This window comes from Geospiza fortis, unplaced genomic scaffold, assembly GCF_000277835.1.
Source record: "Geospiza fortis unplaced genomic scaffold, GeoFor_1.0 scaffold66, whole genome shotgun sequence".
NCBI lineage: Eukaryota > Metazoa > Chordata > Aves > Passeriformes > Thraupidae > Geospiza > Geospiza fortis.
The window spans coordinates 9,057,897-9,071,690 of NW_005054312.1; the positions used below are offsets into that span (position 1 = coordinate 9,057,897).

General features: G+C 42.3%; 1 protein-coding gene across 2 annotated transcripts in view; it reads left to right on the forward strand.

Annotated features, from left to right (window-relative positions):
• TSPAN4 (tetraspanin 4) overlaps positions 1-13,794 on the forward strand; it is a 398,612-nt gene that overhangs the window by 44,706 nt on the left and 340,112 nt on the right. For both annotated transcript variants that reach the window (XM_031055730.1, XM_031055729.1), the window contains exon 2: positions 4,448-4,542. The gene's annotated coding sequence lies outside the window, so the exon portion shown is untranslated. The remainder of the gene's footprint in view (positions 1-4,447; positions 4,543-13,794) is intronic.

The window sequence follows — 13,794 nt, forward strand, 5'->3', positions numbered from 1 at the left end:
CAGATGAATGAAAACCCAGGCAGTATTAGCACATCATGGTACCAAGTGTTTCCAGCCATGTCCACCCTTTGCCTTCAAAAAATCCAGTAAGTCTCTCACCTTTGTGCTTTGCAAAATCATGGAGCAGATCCTCCTGGAAACTGTGATGAGGGACATGGAAAATAAGGAGATGACTGGTGACAACCAACATGGCTTCACTAAGGGCAAATCGTGCCTGACAAATCTGCTGGACCTCCATGGCAGTGTTACAGAAGGTGGTAGATGAGGGAAGGGTGACTGATGTCATCTGCCTGGACTTGTGCAAAGCATTTGTTAGTGTCTCACATAACATCTTTGTCTCTAAAATAGAGAGAAGTTAATTTGATGGCTGGATCACTCAGTGGACAAGGACCAGCTGCACAGATGGGCCTGTGCAAACCTCATGAAGTTCAAGGCAAGCACAAGGTCCTGTGCGTGGGTGGGGGCAATCCCAAGCACAAAGACAGAGCAACAGTGGGTTGAGAGCACTCTAAGGAGAAGGGCTTGGCAGGGTATTGGTGGATGAAAAAAAGGAGTATTACCTGACAATGTCTGCTTACACTCCAGAAAACCAAGTGTGGTCCTGGACTGCATCCAAAGCAGCGTGGCCAGCAGGTCAGAGAGGTGCTCCTTCCCCTCTGCTCAGCTCTAGTGATGCTCCACCTGCATCCAGCTCTGGGCCCACCAGCACAGAAAGATGTGGACCTCTTGGAATGGACCCAGAGGAAGACCACTAAAATGACCAGAGCATCTGGAGCATCTCTCCTTTGAGGACAGGCTGGGGGTGTTGGGGTTGTTCAGCCTTGAAAATTTTATAGCAGCTTTCTGGTAGTTAGCAGGTCAACAGGAAAAATGAGCAGGGAGTGTAGTGATAGAATGAGGTGCAGTGGTTTTAAAGTGAAAGAGGGTAGATTTCAATTAGATATTTGGAAGAATCATGATGATTAGACAGTGGAACAGGTTGTAGAGAACTTATGGGTGCCTCATCCCTGGAAGTGTTGAAGGCCAGGATGTATGGGGCTTTGGGCAGGCTGGTCTAATGAAGGCGAATTTGTCCATGGCAGGGGGGTTGGACTAGATGATTTTTGAAGTCCATTCCAACCAAACCATTGTGTGATGTTCTGAAGTAGCAGCAAGCTCTAGAAAGTACTAGAGCAGTGAGAGGTGTCCTGCATCTAGAAACCAGGTTCCTTGACCAGTGTGCAGATAAATACAAGCCCTAAGGAAAAATTGTTCTGTATTACAGGAAGAAGTCACTTTGATCTCTGTATTTGACAGGAGTGCCAAGGGAGGAATGGAAGAGTGAGTATAGGTATTTCAAAGCAAGGAAATTGGAGAGCAGGATTTTCATCTAACTCAGAGTGTCCAAGTTCCTGGAAAGCTGAGCTGTCTATGGCAGATTTTTGATCAGACAGTTTGAATTTGACATTAGGACTCAATTCACCTGTTCTTGTCAAGCTGTAGCTTCCCCCACTAAGAACTTGTGAAGTTAGCCTAAAAAAAACCAAAACCTAACCTCTTAAATGGCTGGGAGTTGTCAGGGAGTTTTTTAGATGGACTCCAGGTGGTGTGGGACATGCCAAAGAGCCTGGAAGCATTTGACATAAGCCAGGACAGAAAGACTGAAAACATGCCTCTAGTCTCTGGAGCTGGATGTCTGGAGTAGCTGGATTTGAGGGGGGTCTTGTAGCTCTAATTGGAGTTCCACTGCAGATGAGGTTTCTGTTACTAAACTTAAAGCTTAGAGGCCCATTGTGCTCAGCAGCATATGATAACTAGATATGGATATCTTGTAAAAGAAGAGACAGAAAAAAACCCAGCCTAAGAATAGAGGTGGGACACAAGCAGACAAAAATGTTTTGCCTGGGGTTATACAGCAGGTCATGTGTGGAGAGGGAAGTGGAGCTCTCTGCTGGTGGATGTCTTCTAGACTTGGGGAGTAGGTTTGGTTGCAGCCTACAGAGGTCATGCAGTCTGATCAGCCCTGCCTCACGTGGCTTTATTAATGTTGTTTAATGGGCATGATGAAGATAGGGTGGTACTGGGCTTGATGCCTTGAGAGGCTACCTAGAGCAGAGGCTAGACAGTGTTAAAGGAATAAAGTAGGTATTTATTAAAAGACCTTCAAAGGATACACCTTGGGCACTACAAGAGCCCAGCCATGGCTACACCCAAGATGAACAACAGGTCACGAGTTTTTGCTCTTAAAAATAAGTTTTGGTCCATTTACATGTTGGGGTTAATTGTGCAATTACAGCTCCAGGTTATGAAGTCCCATCCTCCCAGATTGCTCTCCTTAGTTTGCTGGTGTTTATGCTTTTGGGTCTGAAGCTGCAATGGTGTCCTTGGCACTCAGGTTAGAAAAGGATTGTCTGACTAAACTGTGAGGAGAACTTGCTAACGCTTTATATGAAGTTCAGGGTTATATACTAATGCAGTAGAGAATCTGGAAAATCTAAAAGCTAAAATGTTAAGTATCGGGCTGTACACAACTCCCCAGGCTTGCTGCAGGCAGTGTTGTGTGCATGCTCCAGCAGCTTCTCTGCCTTATCTCTTGAGCTGCTCCTTAGCTCTGTTGAAAGCACGTGTGACTGCCGTGTGGATACAGACTTCCTCCTGCATTCCTATAGAAAAGATAAGGCGTGCAGTGGGTTCCTGTGCATCTGTGCTTGTGTTTACTGCACTCTCTAGGGATGCAAATGAATGATAAAGGCTGGGTCAGGCCAGTGGTCTATCTAACTTGTTTTCTTTTTTCATCTGCCAAGAGCACCTGCTTGAACCAGCCAATATCAGTCCACAAAAGTCATGGAGAAAAAAAGGATTTGTTTGAATTGTTATTACTAGAGCTTATCCCTTGTTCTTACTTCATGATTGAGTTTGTTTTTATAGGAAGAATCTTTGGTGTTATGAGTCACTCTGGCTTAAAAGCAGGATTTTGCTTTCAGATGCCTTTTGCCTTAAAAGGTGATGTTGCTCCTGGTATTTGTCAAGTTTAGGGAAAAAAAAAATCGAAAAATCATCAGGCTGCTCATTCTTCTCGAGAAACACTTGAAACTTCCATAGTTCTTTGTTTTAGAAAAATAAAAATAAAATGCATTCACAAATGCTTAGTGAATGCATTGCTGATGTCTCTTGCGGGCCAGCTTGATTTATTTAACAGTAAAATATCAGACAGTGACACTCCTGCATGTAACAGGGATGTAGTCTGCTTGCTGGTGTGTTAGATTTCTAGACCATCTGGAAATTAGTGTCATTAAACACCTGAAATAACAAGATTAAAAACCCCAGACAAACAACAGCAAAAAAGGTAGGAGTTAAACTATGGCAAGCCAGGCACAATTGATCTACAGACCTCATGTCTTTCAAGTGGGTAGATAAAGCACAGTCTCAGCTGTGTGTGGTCACCAAGGATGGAACAGTTCTTTTTTAGAGGTTGCTTTTTAACCCTACATAATTTACGGTGATTAATTCCACTGTGCTTAAGTATAGAATCTATCTGCAGTTCCTAAGTTAATGCTGAGGAAATGTGTACACTACCAAAAATCTTGTGGCAAATAACTGTGGTGTAATTCATTATCAACTATAAAGCTGCCATAGAAAAGGAAAGGATTGTTCTTCTCAAAAGGTTTTGGCTGTGGCTCTGACCTTACTGCTGCTTTTGTAGGTAGAGCTAACCTGTTACGCATTGGCTGACTATGCATTTAAATGTTTCTATGCATTTGAATATAGCTATATACTCACTTTTCCCTATGCAGCATCATTTGGTGAAGTTTTACCACTCCCAGTAGAAGATGCTTTTTTTTTTTCTTTGGTGGGTATTTATTGCATAAACTGCTTCCACAAAACTAAGCTTGATTCCTTGGCATTTGTCAGTCTCAGAAACTTGAAGGTTTACAAATATTTACCAATTTCACTTTTCCTTGCCATGACCTTTTCCCTGTATAGGAAACAGAAACCCACACTCTCTTCTGATTACTTTCTATGCATTGCTCCTTGGGACCCACAAAGCTTGTTTCTTGTGCTGCTGGTGGACTGTAAGTCACATCATGCTGTTCTGTAGACACTCTTTACCTGGACTTTTCTCTGCATGCCTAATGTGCCTTATTCTCTTGCCATTGCATGCTCACTCTCACATCTTACTAGTTTGTAAGTGGAGTCAATGATAAAATCACCTCTTTTTAATGTTTTTTTTTAAATTCTGTATTGAAAATGTGCAAGAAGAGATTTTCTCCAGTAACTTAATGTTTATTTGGTGACCCAAGTTTCATTTTAGTAACAATCGTGGCTGAGGTTGGAGAGTGTGTGGGGAAGTAGGGAGGTGAGGTGAAGGAGATAACAGTAATATTGGATTGAAAAGTTTGTTCCTGAAGTAACTCCTGATGACCACCTCCCTGTTTTACTCATGAATCTCTTGTTTTGTGTTTTGCAGCGGCATCACTGAAGGGGCCAGCTGTTACTGCTGTGGGAGATCAAGAGCTCCTTCCAATTGCATCTCCTGTGTCATCTGCAGAACCTCCAGTTACAGTGAGTTTCTCCTGCACACAGTTTCCTCTAGTGAGGATTTGTTAGCTGTAATCTGTGATAATTATGTGCTTCTCTATTTATACTTTGTCGGTTCCCTTGCTACTGCAAAAAGCTTTGATTTATGACTCCCAGGCCAAAAGAATGCATACACTTCTTATCCCCCCAAACCTCATACTTGAAGCTCATAGTTGCAAATTCTTCTGGCCAGCTGCATACCCTGTGAGGGAAATGATCAAAGACTATGTGCTTTGGGTGAGTGTTCTGATTATTCATCCAATAGCCAAGATGAGAATTGGACAAAATATTTTTTCCCAAGAATAGCTTCAGAAAGAAAAGCTTATTTAAATAAAAAATGGGAAAAAGTATTACTTGAGCAAAGAAGATTATACTTGCTCAGAGTGCCAAAAACACATCATACCTGTGTGACATCTAGTCATGGGCATGGCAGGTGAAAATAGAGGGTGACTCAGTGTTGGAGTGTTCCTGAGTCTGTACCTAGATATACTCTTAAAATGAGATAATGGAATTTTCTCTGCAGTGCAAGAGAGCTACCTAATTCAGTGCTATTTGGAAACTGAATGAAAACTCTTGAAAATCCTCATTCCTTCTTTTAGTTTCCACCTAAAGGAAAGGAAGAAAATGCTTCCCTAATCCTACCAGCTGTCTGTGAATGTCCATGTATCATATAACTTGCCTGTGATTCTTTTGTCAATAATTCTCTTCTGCTAATAACTCAGTAAAACAGACTCAGGTGATTTCAGTATTTTGCATAACAATGATAACAATTGCTTGCAAGGCCATCTCCAGTTTTCAGCCAATTCTGACAATATTTAGTTGTCTTCTGAATTCCTGTGTGGAATCCATCTGCAAGACTAAAATGCTGGGAGCACGTCTATGCATGTGGAAGTGTTTGTTTTGATGAAAACTTGAGGACTAAATTAACAAAAAAACCCTGTGAGTGCTTCAGGGGCTGTCAGACACTTGTACAGTTAAATGACATTGAATGTTGACATGGTCTAGATTTCGAGTTGTGAAGCTGAGTGTACAGGAATTAATTGTACTGAGGTAATGGATTCTCCTGAGAACTAATAGCAGTAACAAGAGGAACAATGCCTTAAGAGGAAAATGCCCTCAAATCTGTGGAAAGCTTTTAGCAAATGATTTTGGCACGATGTATACTTCTAGCCTGTGTCAATATTGCAGATGTGTAAATTATACATGACTTACAAAATAAGAAAATTTGCTTCTAGGGAGCTCTTGTGTTTTGCCTGTAAGGATGGAGCCAGCCTGCAACATATGTAGAGAATATTACCTGTCAGAAATTGAATATTGAGTGAAAGTAATCGTTTTAATCAAGAGTAGTTAAAAGTGAGGCTGAGTTGAAGGAAAAAAACAACTGCTCAGCTGGAAGACTGCTTCCAGTGCTGCAGACATGCCCTGAGATGCATACTTTCTGTATTAGGAATATTGATCAGGGCCATGGTTGTACCTTGCATTACCACTGTTCTTCCTGATAATTGCAAATAAGATTTCTGAACTCTTTGAATTCTGCTCTTTTCTTTGCACCCAAGTTGAAAACATGTGGTGCTGGTGTATTGGATGAAGGTGAGCACTGCTCAAAGGAGCAGTTTCTTGGTTCATGGATAGATATATGGCAGAATCTACTGGCTGAGGCAAAGATATTCTGGCTTATATCAATTTGTATTCCTGACAAATCATCTGTAGTAATTGTGGGTGTTTTCTTAGGAGAGTTGCTGTAAAGGGATGTCATTGAGGGCCGTGGCTGTATGCACAGTCTGAGATACACTGAGCTGAGTGCTGTAAAGGAGCCTGAGACTTTGTGTTTCTGCTAAGAGGCGCCCTTGGCTGGTTTTCTTTAAGTGGTTTTTTTTTTTGCTTTTAATCAAAAACAGGATTGTTTCCGCACGTGTTGCCTGTTCTCTATTTCTCTTGAGTCTGTGTCCATTTCCTTCTCCTTCTTTACAGTACCTTGGGAAAGCTGAATCCCTCTTGAAACCAGGGAAGCCACTTCCAGTTAAAACTAGCTGACAACAGAGGGATGAGGTTGCAGATGAGTGATGTCAAAGACATTTGTGTGCTACAACATTTGGCTACTGCATCCTTGAGAAGGCAGAACTGTGCAGTTGTAGCTACTTGAGCAGGTCTGTGTGCAGAGCACGTCAGCTCTGGTGCAATGCTGGGTGCAGAGTAGATACTGGTAGCCCTGTGGATGCATTTTCTTTCTTAACCCACAGCAGTCTTGACTTTTTGCTCTCACTTCATTGTTCCTTTGTTGAGCCATCAGACTTCCTGAACAAGCTGCACAAGTGAATGCTGGCAGATATGTCTGTTGGAAGGAGAATGGTCTGGTAGCTATCTTAGAGCTCTGCAATTCCAGTTTCAGCTCCATGATCTGCTTACAGATCCCCTCTGAGAATTCAGTAATATGATTCAGTCTCTGTGCCAGTTTCCTGTCTTTTAAAGGACACTGTTGACTTTGGGTGGGAGCTGAGGGTAAACACAGAGCTAGTGAATGCTCCAGTAGAGTGGTTGAAGAAGTAACATAATGTGTAACCAGGATGTCTTTCTCTAATATTTCTGCACAGCCTAAATAATATCCCTGAAGTGTTTTTAGCAGTCAGGGTGAGAAGATGAGCACTGTATGTGGATGGGGAATGCAGGGTTGTATATCATGGTTGTGATGCTGATGAGCGTGTGAGATCCCAGTGTGCATTGTCCCACTCTGATCGCTGAGGATGTCTTGCCTCTCTGAGTGAAAGTGCTTGTTTGGACCTGGGACACCAGATGTTAGCTTGGGTTCACACCCCACCTGGGATTTCACTAGCAGGTGCTACCATGTTCCACATGTGACTTTGCCTTGTGTAGCCTCATCTGCTTAACTCCTCTGGCCTGCCTGTGGCATGTTGGCTTTCAGTATTTACTTTAGGGTCATAGTAAAGTCTTTCACCCTGCTTTCCAAATGTCACTGGGCAAAGTCTTTTTCAGAACCTGGCTATTTCATGGCTGTACAGCCTACCTCAGAATATTTGCTGTCCCTGATCTGTGAACGAATAAGATCTTTATAGGATTGACAGCTATAAAACATTCCCTCTGAACTCTGAGATGAAAGTGAGACATTTCCTCTCTCCTTCCAGAGGGCTCATCTGCTGTAAGAGGAGGGAGGTGGTTTCCTTTCCTGAGATGTAACTCCTATCAGGTATCATAGCAGTGTCTGTGGCACTCCAGGGCAGCATGCTCTGATGCCTCATGCTATGGGAAACTGGGAATGAAAGGCAACTCTGCCAAGAGGCTTCTGTCTGCATTGGTGGCATAGCACACGTGGCTCCTGTGGCATTACCTGGAGCTCGCTGGTGATACAGTGGAAGGGAAAGAAGGGAAAATTAGGTTTGGGTTCAAATATTCAGATTGCAAGGATACTCCCTGGAGCTGATCAGCTTGCTTGCTAATGGCATACCACAGGAAACAGAATAAAGAGTTTGTTTGGTTTTGCACTGCAAATACATAAGCCACCCTTGCTTTGGCTTCCAGCCCAGGGTGAAAAGGCTGGCTGATCACCCTGCTCTTTCAGTGTTGACAGCTGCTGTTGTCAGGGACAGATGTGACTTGGGTCTAAGATAGGGATAACAGTGTGAGTGCTTTTACTGGCAAGGTAGATTTTTAGGAGATAATGCAGTTTGTCTGTTGCACAGTTAAAGGAAACGATAAAGGCTTTTCTGTTCTCTTGGTGGATTTTTTCTCAATTTTTTTCATATTGATTCCTCTGATGCCAGGAGATTTGCTCAAATATTCTAGCACTTAACAATCCTAGATTATATCTTTGGTTCATTCAGTTTCAAACCATTCCTCCTCATTCCAAAACCAGTTATCTTACAAGCATGGAAGCAGGCAGTTCTGGGATACCACTGGTTCTGCAGATCTAAGTCTCTGTGTTTGATCCTTAAAAAAATGTTTTGGAAAGCAGTACAAGAAAACAGTGTAGGAATTTGGTGGGCAGATAAACTGCATTCCTGTTTCAGGCTGTTTATTCATAGCTTTAAGGCAAAAGTAGGCTATTTTTAACTTGCTTTTTTTCCCTCCATATTAACTAAAACAAATTTTCCTCTTGAAGGAGAGGGTGGAGTTGGGAGGAAGGAAGGGTGGAATTGAAACTATTTCATTAAATCAGTTTAAATATCATTAACACACGATTTTGTTTTTACAGTACAGTTCTGAGCACAGAAGAGTCTCTTTACACTTTCCAAAGAGGGGAAGCTTTGTGTACAGAGGGGGGCGAGTGAAGGCATTGGAGACAATGAAGTGGTTATGGAAAGCTTATGACTTTTGCTTGGGGCGAACTGTCAGGAGGGTAATGCAGCTCTCCTGACTCCTGGTGTCTGTGTTTTGATGGTTTGTGGTAAACTGCTTCTGAAGCAGAGAGAGCAAGAGCAGCTCCAGCAATTTTCGTACTAGGTAGATATGACTTTGGCTGTAACTTCCATGATTACTGACTTCACTGTGCTGCAGTAAGGGTGGCTGAATCCAAGGCCTGTGGATCAGGTTTGTAGAAGGAAGAATAAATACTTCATACTTTGAGACTGAATGATAACCCAGGAGCCGGTGCAGAACATTGCTGCTCTCTGAATCTCTTGCACTTTGATGTCGATTCTTCAGTACCTTTTAGTTCTCCCTCCCTCTGCTGATAAGAGCTGAACGATCTTGACAGTGAAACATCTGTGAAGTTCACCTCTGGTGGTGGGGTGTAGAGCTCCTCATGCTGTCCTGTCTGACTGCACATGTTACTGAAGATTAGATCCTAAATTGTCTCTTCTTGCAATGTTTTACTCCTGCTGTGTGTTCTCCCACACTGTAGGAAAGCTGATGTAAAACAGAAGTTGTCTTTGTGTCTAAAGAAAAAAAAAACTTTCCTGTTTGAGAAATACACAGGAAACCTGCCCCAAAACATGCAAACCCCTCTCATCCAGTGATAGCATGGTACCAAGTTGTTGAACTCTGTGTGTAAGCTTAGACCTAGAAAGACAACCTGATTTTCCAAGCCTGAGTCCCAGGGAAGACTCCCTGCTCCTGAGAGATCAGTGTGGGGCAGGAGCCCTTTCTGTAGACTCTTGGGTTCTCTCTCTATCTGCTTGCTTCTCCTCTTTGACTTCTCCACTGGGAAGCTGCTCCAGATGACAGCTACTTCATACTTGGATTTCTCTGACCTCCAGCCAAGAGGAGTTTGTGGTTGGTTTATCTCATTTCTGCACCATGATAATCCTGTGGTTTAAACGTCTCTTTGCATTTCTTGCAGCTCCCTCTCCTCAAGTGTGTTTGCAGGCAGTGACCCTGTCCTCTATTGTGCTGTGTTTTGTCAACTTAAACAAGTCAAACTTTCCTGAGATAGGCCTCCTAGTCTAACCAGCACTCCCATGCACCTGATTTCAATTCAGTAAATGGTCTTTGAATTTTGCTGTGACCAGAAGAACAACTCGCAATAAATGTCTGAGGGCTGCTTGCATTAATGCTGATTTCAACATCTAACTGTTAATTGTGGCTTGATTATAATATAAACATATATATATATATGTGTGTGTGTGTGTGTGTGTTTGAGCAGAATCTTCTGGTCTTGCTTTGAGGACTTCAAGTAATGGTGACTCTTTCTGCCCTTTCTGTACAAGGATAGTTCTGTCAATGGCTGGTTACTTTGATGTTTAACTAGGTACCTTAATTTGAATATGCTGCCCTTCAGTCACTGCATCCTGAAATGCCTTTCCTTGTTAGTTTACAGAGGTTTTTGTTATCACAAATCTGATTTTGCTTAGAAGTGCTCTAATACTTGTAGGCTATGTAAAGCAATTAGTAGATTACAGTAGTTTGTATTTCAGAAATCAAACACTCTTATTCCAAGAAAAAGTCCCTTTTAAGGTGTGTTTGAGTATCCAGAAATGACTCTCTATCAGCTTGCATCTCCAGATGACACTAGGCACTGCATCAGCAAGAGTATATGCAAAGAATGAAAATAAAGTCCATTATTTATGACTCTCTCTCTGAGATTCCCTGGCTTATGTGAGAAAAGTGGAACTGCTTGGAAATACTTTGCTTCCCCCTGGATTTCTGGCTTCTTTGAAGGTTGTCTTGATCTTTGTGAATAATCTTGGGTTTATACGTTTGATTTCATGCCAGCAAACTAAATCTTTCTGTAATGTGCATTCCTTCAGGCTTTGTATATCATGAAGATTTGAGGGATATCTCCCACTGTTTGGTGTAGTGCTGTTTTCCTTCTGCTGACACCAAAGCAAAGCAGGATGTGGTTGTGAGCAAGGCACAGCCTGCTGTGCACAGCGTCAGAGTTTGTTACCTGGCTGTGCTGCCTGTCCGTGAGCAAACTGCACAATTGCTCCCTGGGTCTGCTTTAAACTAGGGGCAGTGACACTGTGCCTGGCCCTGCTGAGCTCTTGGACTTCCTAAACTCTTCCAAAGACACTCTCTCTCACACCTTAGCCACTGGGCTTACAGGGATGGTAACACAGGGCTGCTAGTGGAGATTAGCCTTGCTCCCCAAACCCACCTGATCTAGCAAGACAGCACTCACTGCTGGGAATACTCCTTCTTAGGATGCTGGTCAGGGGGTCTGTGACTTTCTTTTTCATTCTTTGTGCTCTCCCAATATCTGGTTTTTGTTCCACACTGTCTCTTGTAACATACTCTAAATTAGTGTCTTCTAACCTTTTTGGAACAACAAACACAAAGTTTCTGGCAGGCTGAGCTCCTTGTTTGTCATACCTCAGTGTTCTCACATTCAGAGTGCAGTAATTTTGCGTATTGGAGAGGCTACAAACATTTATCTTGCTTCTGTGATATTCTAATGGGGGAACCATTGTGTTGCTCTCAGCATAAGGACTGTTTTCTTCTGCTTCACAGTGCCTTCCTCTAAAGTCTTGATTAAAGGTGCAATAATACAAATACATTTGTCCTAAAATCAATTGAGTGTATACCACATGCCTTTTAAAAAAACCCCAAAACCCCAATGAATATAAGTTGCCTTCTGAATTTAAACTGAAATCCTACCATGAGAAAATTAATTGGTCTTTCCTTGTCTGTTGGAGCTTTAGTCCAGAGCTAAATGATTTTGGCAAAATACTTTCAGGCACTTAACTTTGATAATCATTATTTCATTTATAATTATTGATAAATCCTTTCACAATGACACGGTTTTGCCTTTAGAAAATGCCTGTGAGCCACTCCTGCTAGATTACTCTGCCAGTATGTGTATATAATTTATCAGATATGTATGTTAAGAGAGTAGCTTTAACTTTTCAAGAAGGTGTCTTTAACTGGGTACACCTTCTCTTAGATGACTACCATCCTTGTTCTCTGGGTATCCTTTACATCATTTAAAGACTATCATAGATAAACTCAGCAATTAAAATAAAGTGCCATACATCCCATTGTCATTGAATAATTTTTCACTTATGCAATTATAGTGTCTTCTACTTTCTGTTTTCATGTTTTTCTGGAGGGAGAAAGTGCTCTTCTGCTTTAAAAAGTATTCTTTTCCTGCTTTGTCAGAAGTGGTGTTAGTTCATTCTGCATTACTTTTTTAGTCACTTGCTCTAGTCCTTTAAAACTGCAATTACATAATTCATGTAAATTTAGAAAGGGAAAGATGAAGATCTCTCACGTCTATTTTTTTTGTCCTTCTTGGAAGCTAGGAAAAATTCAGGTTAGGATTCTGGCAAGTAATTAGCATTTGAAATGGAGGTTAAGGCTGGACAGTTTCTCACGTGTGATGGAGGAGATGATTCTGGAGTTTGTTTGGCTTTCACTGGGAGAAGTAATCTCTGTTTTAATAAATGACTGGTTTTGAGTCCTGAAGCAGCTTCCCTGTAGCTATGTTTTGCGTGGTTTTTTTTGTTTGTTTGTTTGTTTGGTTTTTTTTTTTCTTGTCAGAGAAGGTCAGTGTCTAGTTTGCTTTGAATTGAGAGGTTAGTCAAGCCCTCTGTGTTAACCTAGAATGTGGGCAGGCCAACAGCCTCTGCTTTGGAATTAGGCCTGAAGAAGGCTGATTTTATTTGTTTGTACTACAGCAATGTTCACCACCCCAGGTGGCAGCTCCTTCTGTGTAAGCACTGTGCAACTGCAGGACAAGAAATAGTTCCTGATCAGAAGGCTTCAGCCCATGTGGGATAACTGGTCACTGTGTTAGTAAATGCTCCTGCCTCTACAGAGACTTCCTCCTGGCTGTGCCCAGCCCTTCCAGGTGGAGGGAACACAGTTCAGGGTGAGAGCTGTACTTTGTGCATGCACAGTGCACTTGGTCTGTGTAGGGTAGCTGTAATTGTTTCCCAGGTGTGAAGCTTGGGAAACATCCTTGCCCACAGGCTGCTGCTTTCCCTGAGTAGCACCTGGAGAAAGACAGTGACCAGCAGTGGGCTGCTGGTGTCCTGGTGAAGGCGGCAGAGTCCTGCCTGTGCTTTTCGCAGAGAACCCCTTGCAACTGAACAGGGAGAGGAGCTCTGGGCTGTGTGCGTTGTTCTTGCAGCCCGCTCCTACCCATCTGTGTTATGGGACAATTCAACACCTGTCAGGAGAGAGATAAGGGAACAGCTTAGGGTTCAGCTTCTATTAGGGACTTGTCAGTTTGGGCTATATGAACTCTTATGCCAGGCTGTATATTAGGACATTTGCAGTCTACATCATTAAGTTTTATTTAAGGACTCATTTGCCTTGTTCACTTTAAAAAACGGTTGTTTTAGCCGAAATCTGGGGTTTATCATCTTCCCCTCTGCTCCTGAAATCTGCTTTTAAACCCAGGATTAGGAGCTGATGGACAGCTCTGATGACATGAATCTAAGGGAGAATAATTCAAAACTGTCAGTCTTGTGAATTTTCCTACAATGCTGGTGAGCATTCACTAAGATCTATTTGTATCAATGTAGGCTCAGGAATAGTGTTGCTGCCACTTGCATTTTCCTTGCATTTCAAAGGCTATATCTACAACTATAAGGGCTGCATCTTGACCCATTTTAAATGGTAACACAGATTGCATAGAAGCCTGAGACTTGTATTTGCATTCTCCAGAGTAAGATTTCCAGTCATCATAATGAGAAGTGGATTAATTGCTGCAAACTCCATGTGTGTACTTGAATCTCATCTCTGCAGTCATTTTGATGCTTTGAGCCCACCATTAGCTTCAGATGCCTATAGCCCAGCTGTCTGCCCCTGACTGACTTACATGGGCTCTCCTTCCAAACA